Source organism: Astyanax mexicanus, chromosome 8 (genome assembly GCF_023375975.1).
Source record: "Astyanax mexicanus isolate ESR-SI-001 chromosome 8, AstMex3_surface, whole genome shotgun sequence".
Lineage (NCBI taxonomy): Eukaryota > Metazoa > Chordata > Actinopteri > Characiformes > Acestrorhamphidae > Astyanax > Astyanax mexicanus.
Genome location: NC_064415.1, coordinates 23,285,654 through 23,309,206, shown reverse-complemented (window position 1 = coordinate 23,309,206; position 23,553 = coordinate 23,285,654). Strand labels below are relative to the sequence as shown.

The 23,553-nt window shown below is 37.2% G+C and overlaps 1 protein-coding gene across 1 annotated transcript in view; it reads left to right on the top strand.

Moving 5' to 3' along the window:
* The window catches only part of rbpjb (recombination signal binding protein for immunoglobulin kappa J region b), a 78,370-nt gene that overhangs the window by 10,633 nt on the left and 44,184 nt on the right, over positions 1-23,553 (top strand). The window lies entirely within an intron of this gene.

Here is a 23,553-nt window from a genome sequence, read left to right as displayed (position 1 = left end):
TTTTTATAGATGTTTATATGGATTCACAGAGTAAATAGAAACAGTGACTGTTTTTCACTGTGACAGTTAGAGCTGCTTTAACATGCATAGAGACACTGCACTGAGAAAGCTCTACTGGGAGATCTCGTAAGGCCTTTATTACAACAAAACAAAACAACTGCCACAACTGTTTGTGTATAGTAGATTAACATTTAAAAGCACTATATTCTTCTTTATCATACTTACCTTAGATTCCATTAAGTTGCTCATTTCTCAAATGTGCTGCTGTTGGTAATTATAGATTTTCCTCTGAAGAAAGTGGCCTGACAGAAATAGGTATTTTTCCAGGTAAGAAACTGTGGTAGGTTGCGTAGTACTGTTCCACTGCTTGTTGAGGAAGTGTGTCTGAAGCTTGGTTTGCTCTGCTGTACCTTTGCTGATACCTTGTTGGAAAAAAAAGACTAAATTTAACGTAAATTTAAGATAACGCATTTCTTCTACAGACTTATTGTGATAAATGATGTAATTAGGATATAATTGTGAAGCATCTGATGTGAATGTTAGATTTTTATAATGTTAGATTTCTCTATTGCAGTCACGTGACCATTTACTTGTAGGCACCTGCTATCACAGGTAAATGTTAACAGGAATAATGAATGATTAGAAAAGTTAGGTTGATACAGGTCATATTTATTGAGGTAAACCTCAATGCATTTGCAGACTATAATAAGCACTGTATTATAAGACGTAATATCAATGCTGCGGTTAGTGCTAGTAAATGCTAGGGCACTACTAGCTAGCAGTTTTTCCCACACAGCTTGTTTTAACACAGTAATCACGCAGGCTACAGTTCGATATCCTCACCTCTGAACTGCAAAAGAGCTAGTGCTGCGGTTAGCAGCCAAAGCTAATACTGCTCCAACCTCTGTGCTGGAGAAACTTCACTGAAACTCCTTTATAAAAATGCACTTCAGTGGAGTGTCTTTACTGCTCCTTTACTACAACCTGCCTAGTAAAATTTATATCTAAGGTGCACTGGATTTATAAGTGCACTGTCGATTTTTGCAGTATACTGCAATATATTAAATCATAACCCCTGTGTTGTGGTGCATGTCTTATTGTTTTTGCCAATACACGGCCCTAATTGTAAAGTATCTGTGTCTTCAAGGCAAGCTCTTGTCACAGAAGATGTGCCACTGCAATTCTGAGTCACTTCATGACAGTCTGGCACAACTACCCACCATGTTTCATTATTACCTGTTCATTTCTTCTAGGTGCATGTATTTTAAGACTGTATGTATATTGAGTGTATGTCAAATAAAATGGCTTGGACACACAACTGCAGTTCCTTCATTTTTATCACTGCTTATAAAAAAAGAAAAAGAAAAATGTGACAATTGCCTTGAAGCATCACCATCAAGTTTCATGTCTGTCATTTCTGATATCTGATTACATCGCACTGTTTAATTAGACATAAATCAAGCTGCACAGTGAAATGAGAAATCAAAGTTCTCTAAATCTTGTCTCTTATGATTCATGATCTCCTAGTATCATAAGGAAATGCATTCTCTAGACTTGCTAGCTTTTACTTCCACATGCGTTTCTTGTTCTGCCTCAGTTTCAGCATAGATTTGAATGTGTTGTACTTCTTAACCTAAAAAATGGGGATTTTGAAGTGACACACCTATTTTTTCTGATTACAAGTATGGTTTTAAAATCGGATGCATACTCAATATTTGATGACACGACTCTTTTTGAGCAGCCAGACTGAAATTTATGCGTCTTTTACTTCTGATCTAAGTTGACATTTGACAGCGCACTTTGAGTAAAGGGTCAAATGAGTCATGTAAAAACGGGTCAGGCGAATGTTAGATATAGGTCACGTTAAAAATAGTTTAGACACCCTACAAAAATCAGATTTGGTAAGAAAATTGGGTTTGGGTCACTTTACCTGCTCTGTAAATATAGCCCTGTGCTCACATGTGCGAATATGTTAAGAAATGGAGGGAGGGAAATCTGTTTGTAGGTAGGAATATTATTTTTTAAGTAGACCCTAGTCCACTTGTGCTACTGGAGAACTTCCTTTACACAAGACTTTTGAATGCAATGCTTATCTGTTATTTGCAAGTGGTCAGATTGGATTTGTGTGTCTGGACTGGGGTGGGCGATATGGCCCTATAATAATATCACGATATTTCACTGTATTATCGCGATAACGATACTCTTGCCGATATGACAAAAAAATAAAACATGCACTACTACAACAAAACAAGACTTAGATTTTATTATTGTATACAATATGATACAGCACACACCGAACTGAGATATAAAAAAATACAAGAATTTTAGCAGATTTGTAACAGAAGTCAATGATCCCGAATGTCATGATACTAATACTAATCACTTCAATACAATACACTTCACTTATCTACACATATCCAGGATTAAAGTAAAATAAGTGATACTGGACAAATATAATCTGTAGTAGATATTTCATAGGAAATGAGAAATGTGTGAATTTTTCTTTTGCTTAAAACAGCAAAAAAGTAGTACCGTGATGTGATCATTAGGGGTGAGTGTTATGGCATGATATTTCAGGGTATAATATCGTTCGCGATATTCATGTTGCCGATATTATCGCGTACGATATGATATGGCACACCCCTAGTCTGGACATCACAAGTGTACTGTGTCCTTATGGATTTGCTGTGGTAAGGAGGTAGGCATGAGTAAATAACATTTGGATACTCTTCTTGTATTCTAGCACTTCCTTCACTCTGGATTTGATGAGGTTGTTGCTTAGTGTGTTTTTTTTTTTTGAGTATCCAGATCATCCAGACTGAGGCACATTTGTACAAATCCAGTTTCAAACCAATATGATTTGCTTGTGTCCATTTGCAAAAATGTAAAGATTTGATGGGGTGTCTAACTTTTCAGACTATCAAAAATGTGTCTTGGGACAATCTATGCCAAAAATTGAGTTCAGGGCTAGCCATCAGAACGAAATGAATGTAAAACCTACAGAAGGCTTGGTCTTCAATAGCCACTATTAAATTTGCAGGTTTATTTTTTTCCCCCCAATTGTGTTAATACCTCTGCTCTGCTGCTGTGGAGGTATGTGTCTGGCTAGAGCGTAGGCTATGGTGAAGGGTACACACCTATGTGCAGGGTAAGTGTGAGGGTCAGACAAAAAAAAAAAAAAAAAGTGACAGACAGAAGTTTTTCCCCTCTCAGTGAGTCTTCCTTTAACATCAGCAGAGAGGAAAGAATGCAAGTTAGCATAAAAGTGACTGAGGAGCAGAAATGAAAGCGCCGCTTTTTTGTTGGTCTCATTACGACAATGCGTAGAAACCAGATGGAAGCACAGATATGACACAGACAGTGTATCAGATACACCTTCTGTCTCTCGCATCTCCCTTCCACTTCTCTTCCCCTGAAAATGATCACAAGTGGGCTAAAGGTCAGGGGAGATTTCTGAAATGTTTTACTGCTTTTTTTTTTTCTTTTCTCCTCATTCTTTGTCATTGGAAAGCTGTTGCCTCAAGCTGCTGCCTCTCTTTATTGTAAAAGACTTCTGATCAAACTGGGCCTCATCTACCATGGAGCGAAATTAATTTTTTGGATAGGTCTGATCAAAATGAAACATTTTAGCATGTTTTCATTCATTTTGCCACTTTTTTTACCATCGAAAAAATAAAATGCATTTCTATAAATTAGGGCTGGACAGTTGATATCATGTCTTTTTTTCGATGAAGAAAAATCTAAAATCTAAATATCTGTCATCTAATTGATAAACACATTAAGAACACCCAGGTTTGTTATTTAATTTGGACTATTTTATTTAATTTAAACATTACTATGTAAACTTTTGACCATAAAATAATAATATAATTATGTTTTAAGCATTTTAAGCAGGGCTGGTATATTTTATTATTATTGAGCAACACACTTCACAGTAAAAGGCAGACTTTTTTTTTAAAACAAACAAATGCTAAGGTTAAGTTACCTCAGCTAATGTTACTAGCTAACTGTCTTTGCTAGCCCTGTACAGTGCGTACCTTTGACCTGGTAAACAGTTTTTGAACAGGTAGTAAACTGATACTAAGCATGTTAAGTGATGCTGAATGCTTTATGATGTTTAATTTATGTAAGGAGGGTGTAAAAAGTAACTTACACCTGCTGTTTGTGTGCTTCCTGTTAGCTCTAAAAGAGCTCTGAGCGTGGCTGGGGTGTTTTTATTGTATTATGTATTTTATTTTTTTTGCTATTTTCGGTTGCCAAATATTTATTGCATCCTAAACAACAGCTAGTTGAGGGTATAAATTATGAAGAGACTGTATATGGAGAGTATGGTCTGGGCGTCTGCCGCTCAGATGGTGACTATCAGTATCGGTGGTGTGCTTGTGTTAACGCAGTGCTGTGTATGAAAGAAATCATTGCCCGGCAGAAGAGCAGGAGGTGGCCAGTGACTCATCTGGAGCTTGAAAGTCATGTGGACCTTACACGAAGGGGTCGACAGTGTCCACGCAAGGCCTGACCCTGCATACTTTCACTGTTTCATTCTAGCCTTTTCCTCTAGTGTGTATGAGTCATCGTTTCACTTCAGTTAAAGAAAGAGCGGGAACGGGTCATTGCGGGTGCAAGGCCTTAAGGTTACATTCTGAGGGGCCAGCCTCCTCATCCTCTGCCTTTTGAAGTTCTCACTGTAACACCCCCTTACACTTCTTCATTGAGAAAAGATAAATCCTCATGTTTATTACATAGTCTTTGCATTGTAAAGTTTTTAATAAAGACTAGTAAAAAGTCCTGCACAAATTGATCTGGCAGCGTTTGAGAGAAAGTGTGAATTTTGGATCTTTTGGATCTTTGGAGTTGGAGGGAATAGCACCGCTAAAGTAAATTCATGATTATTTACATATCTATATGAACAGCATACATGTCTGTGGTGTACAGTGGCACTGTCACATGATGTCTTGCCAATTTGTCATTTACTTTTATTCCCCCCTAAAAAAAAATATATATATATATATATATATCATAAGGGCCATTCCACCGAATAGGTGCTATTTGCCTGTAACTGTTCCAAATTAAACATACTTTTTAAACAACACATGCATTTTACTATTCAGAACATGTACTGGTCAAACTCAGGCAGCATAACTTAATTTTTGTATGAGGTTTCTAAGCTGTAGATGGTTATATAATTCACATGACTTTTAAAAAGTATATTTAAAAAGCAAGTCCACTAATTCCTTTAATTTTCGCTTCAGAAAGTATTTATTGTAAATAAATGGTTGACTGCATGTTCAAATAATTAACATTCCTGTTACTTTTTTTGTTTTGAATTACAGTACTGAAAGTAACAGAAATGAGTTTTTAGTATAGAATTGGCAAAAACATGAAAAGTAGGTAAATGGTGGCTGTGCTAATAGCACGAGGACACTGAGCACATTCTAGTGATTTTCCTAAAATTTGAGTTTCAAAAATAAACAAATAATATCTAAGAATTAATTTAGGTAGCAGGAATGAGTGCTGAGATTGAACTCCTCAGTCATAGTTACAATATATAGATCAAATATAGATCAAATATACATAAAAATAAATAAATCAGGGTCTTCCCATGGTCTTCAGAAGAACCAGCTGATGTCACTTCAGCAGAATATGCCCTAAATGTCTTAGTGTTTGGAGTTACAGTTAAAGTCATGCTTTTGCTTTATCATTGGGCAACTAGTAGGTTTGGTAGGCCATCATTCTGAATGGCAAGGATCCAACTATGTTGACAGGAAGAGACTGTTTAACTGACATACACACTGACTTGCTGCAGAGTGTTTGTGTGTGTGTTTTTTTATTTAAGTGGATGTTGCAAACTTCTCAACCTTTTTGTTTATGTACATTGTAATACCTGTAAAGCACAATTATTTAATTTTTTTTTTCTTTAATGTTAATGCCATGAACATAGTTTCATTAAAAGTTGTTAATTATAACTTTAATGTTGAAAAACCTTTTGGTTTGCTGAAAGAAATGTGTGAGAATGATTAATGCCTTTTAAAAGAAGTTGTGGGATGTATACTTTAAGAGGTGCTACTGGATCGCAATGGATTCTTCACAGGAAAGTTAGACATCAGGCCTTACTTAATGGTACACTGAATATTTTGCAAACCATTCAGTCAAAAAAAGCAGAAAATCGCGGTTGTTCAGACAAACAAATAAACAGACCCAATAATTTACGGTTGAGGTAAATATATGACTAAAATTGCACTGTTGAGGTAAATGTGTGACTAGAACAGCACTTCTAATGTAAATTCATGATTAGAGTAGCACTGCTGAGGTAAATGTGTTGTACTTTATTGGTAAGTCTACTGGAAAGTTAAAAACGTCCTGTGCCAATTTGGTTGAGTAATCATGTTGTCTTTATAATGCAGGACAAAAATTATTTTAGTCCCGCTATTAAGTGACATATAATAATTAAAAATGAAAATCTGCAATATTATTTATGTTTAGTATTTGGTATTGTTTGGTTTTGGTTTAGGTTTAGGCTGGTGCATCATTTTACAACTAATTCTGATGTTCTGTCTCATTCTGTCTGGACCAAAACGGTCCCTCTAAACTGGGAGTCTTTAGATGGAGGTCAGCTGTGATGAATCCAACATATGCTAAAGGTGTGTGTGCAAATAACACCCAAGAACAAATAACTGTCTGGGGCACAAGACGCTGCCAAATATCTGAAAGAACATCTCTCTCTCTCTTCATCCCTTTCTTTCTTCTTTATTCTTGTGTTGTCTAGTGTGTCTCAGACAGACTGTGAGCCTACACTTTGAGATGAGTGTGTGCATATGCATGCATGATTGTTTCAGGCGAGCAGCCAACAGCAAAACGGCTCTCCAGAAAGGTCCATATGGAGCGTCTATGTGCCCTGCTTGATGTTGGAAGTGGTCAGAGAGAGAGGGAGAGGGAAACAGAGAGTTTTCTTTGACTTTTCCCTGTCATTAAAATCTCCCGTCTACGAGCGAGGAGCTGATGCCGTGGGCCGACCATATGTGCCTAGCCTGGGCGACCCAAGCCGACCCAGCCTTACAAGCAAAACAGAACCACCCGAGCCTATCCCTTTTCCACTGTGCTCCACCCTTGTGCCATTGGTGTGGTGGTGTTGGGGTGGGGGGCATTTAAGGGCAGAAATTAGAGCCATGTCTTAGTGAGCCCTTTGGTTTCCAAAATAGGGCACTGTATTTACTTATGTGCTACACTTTTGTTTATGTACTTCAGTCTGTGTATACATTTACCTCATTCTATATATTCTAACTAGGCTTTTAACTAGAGCACAAAAGTAACACTATTTGACCATGACCTTCCTTCTCTCGTTCTCCATTCGAGTGTTGTAAAACCAAGAGAAAGCAGATGCCAAACACAGACACAGCAAACATATGATGGTTTTGCTCTTGGTTAGCATTGTGGCTTCAACCCTTCAGAGGCCGGCTGTAAGCATCATGGTTAACCATGTATGTGTTAGCATTACAACTCCAGCCTTGCCATGCCTGGCTGTTAGCATTGTGGCTAATTTGCACCAGCTCTAATAAGCTTGCCTGCCGTGTCTGTCCACACGTCTGACTACTGGCATCATGGTTAACCCATTTTTTTTTTATGCCATTCCCAAACACTCCACTACAGAGTGACCCTTTATTGGAAATCCCACTCTGTGCTTTGAAGGGAGCTTCCTATGAATGGGACACCCCTCTCTGCTTTCTGATGAAAGCAGGAAACTGGCATCGCCACGGCTATAGGCAGATGCCTTTCTCGTCTGGCATTATGGTAAGAAAAATAATAGTTTGGAGTAAAATTGACCCTATATTATATTTTTTTTAGTACTGAATAACCTAATATAACATTTAACTGATTAAAATGATGACCCTACATTTATGTAAGGTGTTTCCTCAGTTTTGTTTCCTAGCTGCGTTTTTCATGGAGTGTTGAAGTTGAGTGTGCTTTTATGAAGACTTCGTTATTGGAGGCTTTTATAGGCCACCCCCTCCCTCTTACCTACATTATATGTTTACTAGAGACCAGTATCATTTATTTTATATTTATATTCCTGGATATATGGAGATATTTGGAGTGCATTATAGGTATCATGACATTCTGTATCATTGACTTTTGTCACAAATCTGATAATTTTTTTTTTAAATCTCAGATAAGGGTTTTGCATTATTATATTGTATGCAATAATAAAATTTAATTTTCATTTTGTTGCAGTAGTGTATTAAAATTATTTTGTCTTAATTATTTTGTAATTCAGTGTTTTGTCATCGTTATCGCAAAAATACCATGACATATCAGGATATTATTTTAGAGCCATGTTGCCCACCCCTACCTGTAAGTAAAACTATGCTCCAAATGCACAATCATTAGACTTCCTGTAGACCAGTTATTATTTTGCTGTTGGCTCTGCTGTAGAAGTTGTCCAGCATTAGAGTATCTCTGATGTATGTCTAAGACACATACAGAAACTGACCTGATTCATACAATGAATTTGCTGAGCCCAATTAGAGGCATGTTGAAGATTGGTGGAGTTTTCTTTGTCTTTCTCTCTTGGTCTTCTGACTTTGTTTCTCCCCATTGGTTAATTGGTTAATCCACATTTCCTTTGAGGTTGGCGAACTGGCAAGCTGAACTGGGGTTGGCTCCCTGGTTGGCACAGTAGTGTTGCAGTGGAAGCCAAACCATTTTCTTCTTTTCCGCTAGCTTCCACTCCAGGGGTTACATGGAAGTGGTTTGTTTTACTGTTTGAAGCATGCATGCCTTTTGTTCCCCATAAAGAATAAAAGTATTTAAAACGCTGTCGGGTCTGCGGTTGAGGTCTTTATGAGGGCTGGACATTTTGGCCCAAAGTGACAACAGAAGGGGCAGTCAGTCTACTGGGAGTATGTTGGTCCTGCCATGTGGCCGGTTCTCTTGAGTCTTGTAGGAGACTCTTTGAAAGAGCAGTTCTTCAAGAACTCAAGTAAAGTAGTGTGTGGTTCTATGTAGAAAGATTTATGTATGATTGATTTAAGTGTTTAAATAGTGCTTAGTCTGGTTATAGCTTTGTACTGTATGGTGAAAAATATGCTATTGATGGTTCTTCATATCTATGGCCTTCAGGGACTCCTGAAGCGTTAATGAGCGAAGTTCACAAAACCATGTTTGGTCCCGATTTTCAAAGTCCAGACTAGAATTTCAAACCAACTACAGACTAGAGGGGAAAAGAACCAGTGTTGTACTGTAATTTGATTCCCGTTAGTGTGCAGGGGTGTCATGCAGCTGTATGGTTGCAAACTCTTACACTGGTGGTTCCTGTATCTACTAGAACTGTAGATTAACCCTTATATTTATGTTATAAACTGAAATAATATGAATCCAAGGGTAATCTGTCATGCTTATTTTGCTATGTGACTTTAAAGATGCATGCTCGAAAAGAGGAGTCGAATTGTGGCATAGAGGTATAATTCGGCACAGCACCTGGAAAAACTTACTGAACTCTGTCTTTAAGCTAACAGCATTCCACACACCAATTAATATATGTGTGTATATATATATTAATATATTAAGTATAGATGAAGGAGCTGCAGCCAATCTAGGTGATGAAGACAGAACTATAGTCTGTTCACTTTAACTGCAGTGTGAAACTAAGTCTATTCAGACTATCTATCTGTACAATATAAGAAATACACAGACCCTGGTGTGAAATCCGGTTCGAACTTTCAAAGAAATGCCCTTAAGAAGAAAAAGCACCCGATGTTAAATTTAAACTATCATACACAATAATATTGTAAAAAAAAAGTATTACATGATCAAAAAAAATATATATATATTCTTGGAAGCATCTTTTTTGCTTTTAATTGTTTTTGCTTTTAATATGCATGTATTCAATATGCTGTACTTAAAGTGTGTGGTAGATTATTTTATATAAAATCGGGATCTTGGTGAGTTACTGTTTAAGAAATGTAATGTTTAACAAACGTTTATAGATTTTTTTCTGAATTTATTGAATATCTATACAAAAAGAAATGTATTTGCATTAGTATATTCTTTAAATTATAAAAAAAAAGAAAGAAATGTTTTATCATATCGCCAAGAATATCATCAATAAAATAACATGAAATATTGTGGTATTATATTGTGTTTTTTTTCTTCACTGCTAACAATAAAATCGAGACTATAAAGTAAGAAATGTGTGTGCGCGTGTGTGTGCATTGCATCATACACAATTATTTGGAATTTCTTAGCAGTTATCTTAAGATTCTAAGTAACGAGTCGTTTCAAAACAGTGTTTTAGACCATACTGTCTAAGGGCTGGTTTGAAAACATTAGATTAAATGAAAATCCAATCAAATTTATTGTCACATCACAAGAGTACAGGTGTACAGGTGACTAAAAAACTTCGGTACAAGTTCCCACTAGTTTGCAGAGAAAATAAAATATTAAAATATAGAGTAGAATAAGTAAAAATAAGTAGAAAAAGACGATTAACTTACTAATATACACAATAACTAACACTATATACACAGTAACTTACACTGTAAACATATGTTAATGCACTGTACTAAAACTGTACCAAAAGTAAGTGGGAGCTCGCAACACGGCAGCCTTACTGGGCCTCATCTTTATGATATGAAATAATTATATTATATGAAATTATATGAATTATAGAGCATTACAGAATCTGTTGCATTTTTCATAACATTATTTTTATAATAAAATAAAAAGAAATGTAGTATTGGTCTACAAAAGCAACACCTACATAAGGACTCGGGCTCTTGATGGAATATAAAATGCTTCTGCTGCTCTTGTATTGTTGAGTGACATCAGGAAGATAGAATTTCTCAATAAGCCACGGCTGTAAATGTAGCCGCATCAGTTAGCTCTCAGAAATCTATCTTTGTGCCTGCGGGTATCTGACAGACAGGATGTTTTCTTGCCATGGTTCGGCCCACCACACTGTGTTTTACACTTTACACTAAATACACACACCTCTATATATATATATATATATATATATATATATATATATATATATATATATATATATATATATATATATATATATATATATATACACTGTGTATATTTATATATATATATATATATATATATATATATATATATATATATATATATATATATATATATTTATATATATATATATATATATACACACACACACACACACACACATACACACAGTTTTATTTCTTTGCCTTCAGTGACCTTTTCCCTTTAGCCTGGAACTGTACAGTATAGGCAGTGTGTGAGTGATCCCGTGGCAGTAATCACAGTTGTTTAGGCGGTGAGGAAAACCCCCCAGGGCTCTGAAATCCTATCCCTGCACCTAATCCACTCCTGTCTGATTTTGATACTGTCACTGCCTGCAGCCCCGGGGTGAAGCGCTCTGACTGTGTGGCTATAGGAATGTTGAGAGATGTGCAGAGGTGTAAGAGACACTGCAGATGTCTTTTGCTCTGTGTACAGTGTTCACCTCTGACTCACTGTGGAGCACCGGCTAGCTGTTTGTCATCAACACAGAGAAAAGCAACAGGACACTGTAGAACGCCGTGCCAAGAGAGGAGAGACGCGGAGCTACTGACGCCAAGGGAAGAGCTCTCTCTGCTCAAATCAGACGTTATCACAGCATGCAGCTCTATTCTAACGTATATAAAGAGATAAAAATGCCAGACCAGATCAGTTTACATGACAACACTGACAACTTCTACTGGATCCTTCCGTTTTACATTTCTCAGAATTGTGAGTCTGTGAGTATGTCTTATACTGTCTTAGAAATAGCTGATAAATTATATTAGTCATTTGTAGACCAAGTAATTCCACAGATGAAATGATGATAATTTAATACCTTAATTAAGGGTGGGCAATATGACCCTAAATTAATATCACAATATTTCATGGTATTTTCGCGATAAAGATGCTTTTGGCGATATGACGAAACACTGAATGGAAAAATAAAATGCAACAAAATGTGAATAAAATTGTATTACTGCATACGATATGATATAGCACACCCCTAACTATAGATATACATAGAGATAAAAAATACAAGAATTTGATCAGATCTGTAACAGAAGTCAATGATCCAGAATGTCTTGATAGTGATAATGCACTCCAAATATCTAATCCTTATATATAACTAGGATTAAAGTGAAATAAATGATTAGATATTTATCAGATATAATCTCTCTCTGGTAAATATATAATGGGAAATGAGAGCAGTGTGAATTTTTCTTTTGTTAAAAAAACAGCAAAAAAAAAAAAAAAGTAGTAGCCTGATGTGATAATTAGGGTCTGGTGATATGGCACAATATGTTAGGGTATAATATCGTTCACAATTTTCAAAAATGTTGGTGATAATGCTTACCATAATACATTTACAACATCTTTTTAAAGAGCAGTGGACTTTTTTTTTTTTCTAAATTTCTATTTCAATTTTTTTCTTCCAATTTATCTGGCCAATTGTCCCACTCATTCAGCTGCTACTCAGCTGTTTATCCCCCGTCACTAGTGATGCCGCAACACCAGGAGGGTGAAGGCTAGCACATGTCTCCTCCAACACCTATGAAGTCAGCCTCTGCCTCTTTTCCAACTGTTGCTGATGCAGCATTGCCAAATAGCATCACAGCACGTTCGGAGCATCTCTGTTCCGATACATCAGCTCACTCACAGACGCCTTGTGCTGGTCCACAACACTGTAAGAGTGATGAGCAGAAAGAGTGACATCTACCCACCCAGAGAGAGCAAAGCCAGTTGTGCTCTCTCTGGGTTCTGGCAGCTGATGGCAAGCGACATGACTGGGATTCGAAACCAGCAATCTCCTGATCATAATGGCAGCGCTTTAGACTGCAGGACTACTCAAAGCCCAAGAGCAGTGAACTTGTAAATGTTATGAATTTTCAAATATTTGAAACCCTACACGATACCCTCTGATTTATGGTAATGGGCATATTCATTTGTTGTACAATACAAACAAACAAAACAGTATGTTAAAAATATGGAGATCAGTAGGGGTGTCACGATTCTCTAAATCCTCGATTCGATTTTATTTCCGATTTTAGGGTCACAATTCGATTCGATTTTCACAGTAGAGAGCCCTACGCCAGTTTCAGATTAGTCTATGGTCAGTCATTGGTTTTATTCATCATCATTTACAATATCTTATTTCAAAAGGTGGGCTTGATATAAGTGATGCAAAGTGATAAAGTGATCTGTAATACACCACATTAAGCACTAATGGTCAAATTTAAATAATGTAATTATGATATATTTGTAATGCCATCTAGTGGATTTTTTGGTAGCAGCAGTGTGCAACATAACAAAATAAATAATAAAAAAATACAGGTACAGACATGTAAAAAATAATAGAACAATTAGAGCCTTAACAAACTGAACTCTATCCTACTATAACAGTTAAACATGAAAAACAAGACTTTAAGAATTTTCGGTCCCTGAGAATGACAGTTTTTTTCTTTAACAAAGATATATTATTAACTTTATCTGAGAGAAAGATGCTCCTTAAGGTACCAAAACTATTAACATTTGAGGCTAAACAAAACGACTGTTATTTTTATATTTTCAAGTTTTTCTTTAAGAAGATGAGAATGTCCACATTCTCTGGAGAAAGGGCTGCTCTTTCAGCTACAGTGTGCTGCGCCAATATCGAAATCGTGACACCCCTATAGATCAGTAACGCTAAATATAAGATAACAGCTTTTCAGGTTGCTTTTGAAGTTCTGACATGCCAAACCCAAAACACACCAAAATGGCTGTGCACTGTGCTTTCCTTTCCTAGAACTGTCTGCTGTGTTTGCGTGTCTAGATATATGGTAGACGGTGTCGGGGGCTTGTCCTGTCTGCTGTTTCTGAAGTGCAAACAGCACTGCCATAAAAAGACCGCTATTGATCTTTACACATGGCTGTAAACTTCATTCAGGATCTTTGATTGTGCTTGCTTTTCTTGTTTTACTGCAAAACACAGTAGTCTACACTTTCAAACCTTCTAATGTTTCTATGCATATTTGTAATGAATGGAAATATGGATTATTTGACATATTTTCCCAATGTTTTGTGATTTCACGTACATAAAAAAAAAAAAAAAGGTTAGATGGAAACCTGGCTTATTACGGAGGCTGTAACAGGGTGATAAGCAAGGACAAACATGTACCTGTTGCTTTCTTGTTTTGCTGATTTTTTTTCTGTATTTCAGAATGATCACCTGTCTTGATTTTAGCAGCTTGATTGGCTGGATTTCGTTTTTTGTTTAATTATGGCTTTAGTGTATTTAGATTTTGTGTGCTTGGGCTCTTGAATAGGGGTGGCCCTAAAGTAATATGATATTTCAGGATATTTTTCTGATAAATATAATCTTGGCTCAACATTTATTAAAAAACTAATTTTAAGGATATACTACTACGGACTATAAGGCACACCGGAACAAGACAGTTGCTATGTCCCATTCTAATTCAGCAAAGTCAAACAAGCACTAGATATTAATTTACACATATTTATCTCCTGAAAACTGTGTAGTTGGGTAAGTAAAGTGCTTCTGATTATTTACAGTAGGCTTACGTTTACAGTTTTTTAGTCGCGGTTAGCAGCAGCTCTAGCGCTAGTAAACGCCGCCCGACAGTTCTACACTGAGGAACCCTGAGTGTTCCAGGAAGCTAGTGCTTCATACCACGTAGCTTGTTTTAACACGAACACGCAGACTACAGTCCGATTTACCGCTCCTAAAAGGATTTTAAGTGCGCCCTGTAGTCCGAAAAAAATATGGTAACTAAAATCTACCACAAATCTTCTACTACTAAAGTGCAGCTACTGTAAACAAAAAATAAATCAAAGTAAATCAAGTAAATTCAGACTTTTTTTACCTTTCAAGAATATTGCGATAAAAGAAAAAAAAAAAAAGATCATAAAGTTTTTTAACGTGCATACGATACAATATGGCCCACCGTTAATTCTGAATGTTTAAACATGGATGTATGTAGTTAGATTGAGAAACTGAATCATTAGAATAATTTTCAACCAGCATCTTCTCACCATTTCTGCTTAGTAGGCTCTTTCTGTACAGGAGCTGAGCGTTTCCTAGATGGGATGTTTGACAGCACTTGACACTGTTGCTGCTGCTGTAGTCTGTAGCAGTGGGTGTGGGTGACACAAGTCAGATTTAAGTCTCGATTCAGCTGAGCTGATACTTGCACACGAAAAAAACAACAAAAAAAAACAAAACAAAAAAAAAGAGCAACCCAACCTAAACACGTAAGGTAATAACTCTGGTCTTTAATTGGCCCTGAGATGAATGATCAGAAGTTGAAGGTGGATAATATAGCTTAAATATGGCTGCACGTGTTAGCGTTAGCTTGTGCTAAATGGCCAAACACAAACAAGCTAGTTCATGCTTAACTCCGATCAAAGCATAAAACTCATTATTTGAAAGTACTTAGATCTCCCTCATCTGCTGACTTGCCACGAACTGTAGGTACAGATCCCTCTGTCAGATGAAGTCTGCAGGCTGTCTGAGGTTCTAAACCAGCAGATCGAATTGGCAGTTCTTCAACTCATCTAGTGGGCGGGGTTCTGGTGGGGGTTGACCAGTTAAAGGTGTTTCCTTATTGTGACATCACCATAAAAAAGCCATCCAAACAGCTCATAGAAGCATAGGATTCCTGACGCCACACTTTTTCGATTGATTCTTAGAAAACAGATGAATGTGTGAAAACATGCAAAAAGTGAGCTTTGCATAAATGTCCCCTTTAAGGAGACCGATGCAATTTGGCCCTTAGGACAGGTCTGCATGTACACTACCTTAAGACTACCTTTGCTGTCTGTTGTTTATCCTACTATGGAGTTTTAAATTACTTGCTATAATTAGCTTGAACTCATTTAGTGAATTACAGTAATAGATTTGAATTCATGTTGCACTCAGATTAAGCAGATTAATTAAGCCACACTTAACACACAGTTGGTCTACCTGAAATGGCCACAACAAAACAGTAAGACACTGGTGAATAGACACGTCCTGCGTCGGAAACGGATGCACTCGAGTTGTTTGCTTTGTTTGAGTTTCCATTTCTAAAGGACTGTTTTGGCTGTTTTGTCAAGATCCAGTTCCTACCGAACATTTTCCACTTAACATTCAGGCGCGCAGCGTCGCCATCAAACGATTCCGCTGAGGACTGACGTGAACTCTGAATTGGTGTAGGAAATGCTCATCCTGCCCGAGTTTTGGCTTGTGAAAGCGTTACATCATTCTTACTTCCTTTTGGAAAAGGGAGAGTGTTTCCCCTATTATCACTTAATATAGACGCTCCGCTAGTAAGCACCCATAACGGCTCGGAGACGTGTGCCGGTTTAATGACCTCGGGTCAGACAGCCTCTTCTCTGCAGCAGGGAGGAATATGGGATTGAAATGGTTGATGGATGATGGTTATACAAGCTGTAGGAAATTATTCTTTTCTAGATTTTGTTGCTTTTTTAATGTCTATGAATGTATGCATGTGTTTTTAAATATTTATCGATTTGTCTCCACTCTGCCAGACAGCAGTGTAATTCCCCTGAGTGACTGGGACTTTTCCCTCCTGTTGCTGTGGGATGGAGTGGGAGGACAAAACAGAGGGAAGGAAGCAAAAATGGATAATGTGCAGAAAAACAGATTAAAACACAATTCCGACAGAACTTCCCTTTCCTCTATTGAACTCCTCTCAGAAGTTGTCAAGGGGGTTGGAAATGTCTCTGGCTGCCATTTGTCTGTAGCCTTAAAATCTCCCCCTTTCCTCCTCAACTTTCCTTTATTATGTTCATGACTGCGGAAGTGTCCAGGAGAAAGTGAATGAATTAACCAACAACCAGGATAATACATTGTAACAAGATTTATTGCAATAAACAGTTTTATTGTAAACTGTTTATATTTGTGTATATACAGCTCTGGAAAAAAATTAAAGAAACCACTTCAGTTTCTGAATCAGTTTCTCTGATTTTGCTTTTTATAGATATATGTTTGAGTAAAATGAACATTATTGTTTTATTCTATAAGCTACAGACAACATTTCTCCCTAATTTCAAATAAAAATAGTCATTTACAGCATTTATTTGCAGAAAATGAGAAATGGCTGAAATAACAAAAAAGATGCAGAGCTTTCAGACCTCAAATAATGCAAAGAAAACAAGTTCATATTCATAAAGTTTTAAGAGTTCAGAAAGCAATATTTGGTGGAATAACCCTGGTTTTTAATCACGTTTTTTTATGCATCTTGGCATGTTCTCCTCCACCGGTCTTACACACTGCTTTTGGACAAAAATTCAAGCAGTTCAGCTTGGTTTGATGGCTTGTGATCATCTATCTTCCTCTTGATTATATTTCAAAGGTTTTTAGTATGGTAAAATCAAGGAAATTTATCACCATTAGGTGTTCTCTTTTTTTTTTTCCCAGAGCTGTATATAAATATACAGATTTGCTGACCTAAAAAGTAGTTGGAGTATAAAAATGCTTACATATTCTACATAAATAACTAAAATAAAAACAAACCATCATACCAGCTTAATAATATGAATAAGCTAGAAAAAGAAACTCAGAAAAGATCCAGGGTTTGCAGTTACGGTTTGGATCGTCTTCACCATATAAACAGTGGTCTGTTCTGCTGATGAAACTGTGTGCTGGATCGAATCAGGTTAGGGCTGTTTCTCAGTGTGGATCAGATTAGGGGCGTTGAGTTTAAATCAGATAAGGTAAATAACTGAGTGACTGATCACCTATTTTCAAACATAAAGCGATATCCAACATGGCGCGGCCTGCGTGGAGAAAAGCAGTTACAAATGTCTGTGTATCGCTTGATTTAACTGTGTAAAAGACTACAGCAGCAGTAAAACTGTAGTGTTTGTGATGGCAGAGCAGAGCATAGGAGAACAGGATGGTGCAACTGTTTAAATGTAGCATCTTTTTGTGGTTTATTTTGTGTTGTTTAAACCCCGACCACAATATGGCTGTTTCTTTTATTTAAAAATTGGATCAAGTCACAACATGATCATCATAAATTGTATTGTAACCCCAGCATTTGTGATCTACATCATATTGCCAGGTTTGCGCCAATATGCAGCCCTTGTATATAAAGCATTGTATCATGTTTTATTGTCATATTATAGTTGGACTTTTAGATTAGCTATATTTAATTCTATAACTTTGGGCATTATAAACTACAGCTGTCGTTTAGTATTTGTTGTAAAACGGTCTTGGACTAAACCAAATTATAGATTTAGTAGATGTGTTTTAGATCATTGTTTTTTTTTTATAATCATATCTTCATGCTCTGGCTCCTTTCTACATTATGTTTGTGTAAAGCACTTAACTGTGAGGTTTTCCCAGGAGGACAGTTGCGGTTTGTGTTGGACGGACACAAGTGGAGGCCGAGAAGGACAGGCTCAACAGATGACCTCATTAAACAAACAGGAAATGGCTCCAGCTGCCGTCTTTGCACTTTTTTTCCCCATTTTCTGATCAACACCTTTGTGTGTGTGTGAGGTTCAGAGTGTTTGAGACACAGAAGTTTCAAGGACTGTTTCTGTGCACAAGCTCATATGAAGCTAAAGCTAATTTTTACAAACTTGGTAGAATGGAAGTGTAAAAATATACATATATAATATATATCTTTTTTTAAACCTCTTGATTAGGTTTGGGAATCTCTGGGCATCACAGGGTGCTATATTCTCACGATATATAATATAATATAAAATAGTTTTACAGCAACTGTGTTACTGAAGAGGATAAAATATTACTGAAGAGGATAAAACACTCCTAAATAAGCTAAAACCAGGGATTATGGATTTATAGAGTTAGTTTCACACTATTTAAATCAATATTTAAATATCACCAAAGGCTTACTCTATTCATTTGATTAGCGCTACCACAAGAAGTAATGAAGCAAAAACAATACGATACACGATAACGATATATTGTCCTACGCCTAATCTTAATAAATGTCTGTACATCCAGATATTTATACCATTCCTTGTTTTTCTTAATTTTTACTTTCAAATAAAATTGAAAAATGTGAAAGTTAAAAAAAAATGAACCAATATGAAACAATGTACAACAAATGATGTGAAACTGACCCGAATTAATGCATACTTGCTCATTTAGGGGTAATTTATCCTGTTCAGTAAAACAGATGCCGGGAAGTATTGTAGGGGATTGTCATGCAATCTATAGACTAATAAAGAATCAAAGTATTGTTTGGGAGATCGCTGGTTCGAATCCTGGTCATGCAGCTTGCCATCAGCTGCTGGAGCCCAGAGCACAATTGGCTTTGCTCTCTCTGGATGGGTACAGTAGATGGTGCTCCTTCCCTTCTTCACTCCTAGGGTGATGTTGATCAGCACAAGGCGTCTGTGAACTGATGTATATCAGCACAGAGTCACTGCGCTTTCCTCAGCAGCAGTTCGAAAAGAGGTGGTGACTGACTTAACATGTATTGGAGGAGGCATGATGTGCTAGTCTTCACCCTCCTTGTGTTGTGGCATCACCACCTGTGATGAGATGGGTTAATTGGTCTATCGTGATATCGTATTGTGAGATGCCCTGTGATTCCCATCCGTAATGTTGGATAAAAGTTCTGTATTTAAGCATCAGTTTGTTTAGCAATAAAGTATCAACTTTTGTTCACCACCACTGGAAGCCACTGGATCCATGTTTCATGTTTTTTTTTTTGGCTATGTGTACCAATGAAAAATACATTCTTCATAATAAATCCATATATGGACAAACTAACAGAACCACAGAATCTACAGTTCCTAATATAAGGCCACTATTTTCTCTTTAGAACCGCCTGCTTCTTGGAACACTCTCATACAGGACTAAGCAACATCTGGATGTAGGAAAGGTGATGGTGAAAGACAACTCACTGGCGTATGTAGTCTAACATTTGTCCGATGACCCGGAGTTCAGGTTGTGTGTGGTGTCCTTGGAACCAAATGTTTTCTGATTAGCAACTCTGGCTTAGATTCCAGCTTTGTGGAACTGTCAACATGCTAATGTTCTTGAACCTTCTCAGTTCATCAGTTCTGATTCAGTTCAGCTGTAGTTTTACCCTTAGTTTTGAGATCTGTTGTTTTTCTTAGCCTGTGCAGATTGTCCATGTTTGACATTTGCTTTTGTACATTTTCTCTTAGATTCTGCACAACCAGGTGTAGAATGCATGATATGATTTCCATGTTAAGCACTTCATGAATGACTCTCACAAGAGACTGGATCAATTCTCATCACACATGCGGTACCAGAGCGACGTAATTATGTTGCCAGTATGAAGCATTAGATAGACTGTTTTAATGTAATATTACTTTGTTATTTTTATCTGAAAACAAGGTTTATGTGTTTGTTACATTTATATATGTGTATTTTACCTGGTTAGTTTTCACACTGCACTTGTCGCTCTTATTTGAGTGAGCTACATCTCACTTACTTAGCATTGATTGGTTTGTAGAAGGGTGTTTGCCTGACGTCTGTGTTGTTCAGTGTTTAGGTGATGTGCTGACTATTGCCTCCCTGCCAGAATCTGACTTCCTTTGAGTGCATGCATGTCAGATAATAGATTGGGCATTATAGTAACAGATTATAGTAAGATTTTTTTTTTGATGTCTGTTTTGTAAGTAAGCGTTAATATACAGTTACAGTAGATACAAGAATTGCCAGCCATATTGGTGATTAATGCATGTGCGCACATAAAAAAGGAATGGATTCCTGCACTACAGCAGTTCTTTTTCTTCTTCTATTGTTACGTGGGGGACCAATAGCCTGCCTAACGTACTGTAACTGGGCAAAAAGTCTAAAAACAATCTTGAAAATATTTTTTCACCTTGTAAATGAACTGCACTATGGTTCAGTTGATCCAAAGCAAGACTGCTGCCTTTCGTCTGACCAAAATGAAAAGTCTGAGCCAAACAAGGTCCAGTAGGTGTGAAAGCACTCTTAGTCTGGCTCCCTTCCTTCAGGCAAGTGTGAACATGTTCATTTCAGTTGGATGCAGACCAAAACATCCACACCAAGGCCTATGAAAAGAGCAGTTGGTCTGAACATAAATAGGATCTGAACTCAGTCCAATCCTACTATCAGGTATATTCCACAATTAAACACCGAAACAGCTGTATTGGTGCAGCTTAACCTGATTTACACTCATTAACACATTACATTGATTAGGCCAGATCCAACAAACAGTACAGATAATGCCTTATAAGGAGCTTCCATGGGAATATTAACAGAATTTATAAATTACTTTAAATTTGACCATGTTTTGATCAGAAATGCAACTAATGCCTTTTATTGTAAGAAGGTAAGGTTTTTTGTAGTATTTGACAGCTACTGGCAGGTATATGTATGAAAAATTAATGACAATTGACAATATATAAAAAAATAACATTGTTCTTTTGTTATGTATTTGTATATTTATTTTTATTTATTAGTATATGTACTTATTGTATTATTAATATATTCTTTTGTTCTGTACTCTGGTATTGCCTCTGTAACCCGATACCTTGACTAGTCACATGATCAGCCTCTCCACTACCTGCTTGCAAGGTTTCTAGTTTCCCTGAAAAAAAAAAAAAAATCATACAGATGAGTGTAAAAATGTAAAGGTCATGGGCTAATTTTTTGAGGCTTTTAATATTTACCATGGCTGCCAAGAAGCCTTCATTTCAATCCATTTAAAATCCAAATGTGCTGTTTTGGTAATGTCTGTGGCAACTTCAGATATTGGACTTGTTTAATCTAATGAAGGGTGTGTTTTTTTTTTTTACTGTCAGTGAACATTTCTTGGTGAAGCTGCAGCTCATGGTCAACTCGCTCTCTGCTTTCTCTATCACTCCAATGACTGCAGATGCCACTGAATGTGGGATTTAAATGCTGAGAATGTGTTAAAATCTAAAAGGAGCTCATATACAGTGAGTATAGCTATTATCTTGTCCCATATCTGGTGTGTTTAGACATTTTTGGAGACAATGAGAGCAAAAGGAGTGCCCCTTACTCCTCCCTCGCCTTTCTCCACAGCACCTTGTGTAGTTTTTATAGTTGATGTTGTTGATTAAGTCGACTAGTAGTTTCGGCTGATTCTGTTATTTTGTTTCGTCACAAGCCGTAACCATAGGCAACAAAGCCTTTTATTCATTCAACTCAATGGTTGATTGGCCAGGTGTGTCTGTTAAAACACCTTTTGGGATTTGAAAGAAGCAGGCAGGTTTACTTTAGCTCCTTGAGTCATTTGCACTCGCCATTATCAGACACAAATCAGCTTGAGCTAAGCTTATCATTCCACATTGCCAGATTGTGAACATTTTGCATTTTAAGGTTGCCAGGTAATGTAATGTAACATGTATTCGCCCAAAACCGTAATGGTCTAGATGTTTTAATATACCCCTGACACTCTTGTTTAATGTCTCTCATCATAGCTTTAATGTTGCTTCTGTTTTGTATTTAAGAGTTGTGGCTCTTCTACTGTAAAGTAGTGTTTAAATGAAATTTGCTGCTAATGATGCAGAGATCTGTACGAGGGGAGGTTGTCGGGCAGCGCCGTTGCCCCAGATGGACCTCTGAATGAGGGCTTTACAGCAGCAGCATGTGCCTGAGCCGCCTGGAACAGGCTGGAATCCATTATCCACTCAAACATCAGCGTTTCACTGTGGGAACCGTATTGATCTCTAGCTCTGTAATTATTCTACTTACACACTCTCACACACATCCCCTCACGCTCTCTCTCTCTCTCTCTCTTTCACTCTCCCTTACTCTCTCTCTCTCCCGCTTTCTCAATCTCTCACGCTCTTTCTTCGTCTCTCTGATTTCATCTCTACAGCTCTTCCCCCCTCAGCCTTGCTTTATTCTCCTCTTTTTTTTCCTCCCCTATAATCGCCTCTTTGTCCCTCTTATCTTTCTCCTTTTCTCCTCCACATGTGCCTGATCCCCCTTCTCCTTCTTCAGGCTTTGTGTCTTTCATCTTTAGCTCTTCATCGTGACCCTAAGAATGTCTCATCACTTCATGCGATGTGTTTAAGTGTTGTACTCTTTTATGTTTGTTTATCGATCTGTTTTATGTTTTTGGTTATGCGAAACATAGCGTTTCAACACTGGATCAGACACAGCGGTGCTGCTGGAGGTTTTAAACATAGTGTAAACTGCTGTACCTTAAACGTACAGTAGCTGCTCTACCTTCACGGGCCCGTTGCAACAAGACAAGCAAACCAATTGATTGCCTATGGCCTGAAGCTAGCCTAGCTGTGTGAGCCCCTCTTTGAATTTTGTGATGGTCACTGCAATAAAGTACAACAGCACTGTTATCAAAATCTCCCTCAAGAGGTCCCCTGCCACTGGTTGCTAATAGATACTAGATCAGGCCCAAAAACATCAGATCCGACCCTCCTGAGCCTGTGCACATTCTGCTCGAGCCCGAGCCCGAATTAAACCCAACAGTTTTTTAGTAAGTAGAGCAGTAAAACTGAGCTTTTTAAAAACATTCCCGAGCTGTTTGAATGAGCGAAATTTGTTCAGAATGATGTTAATTA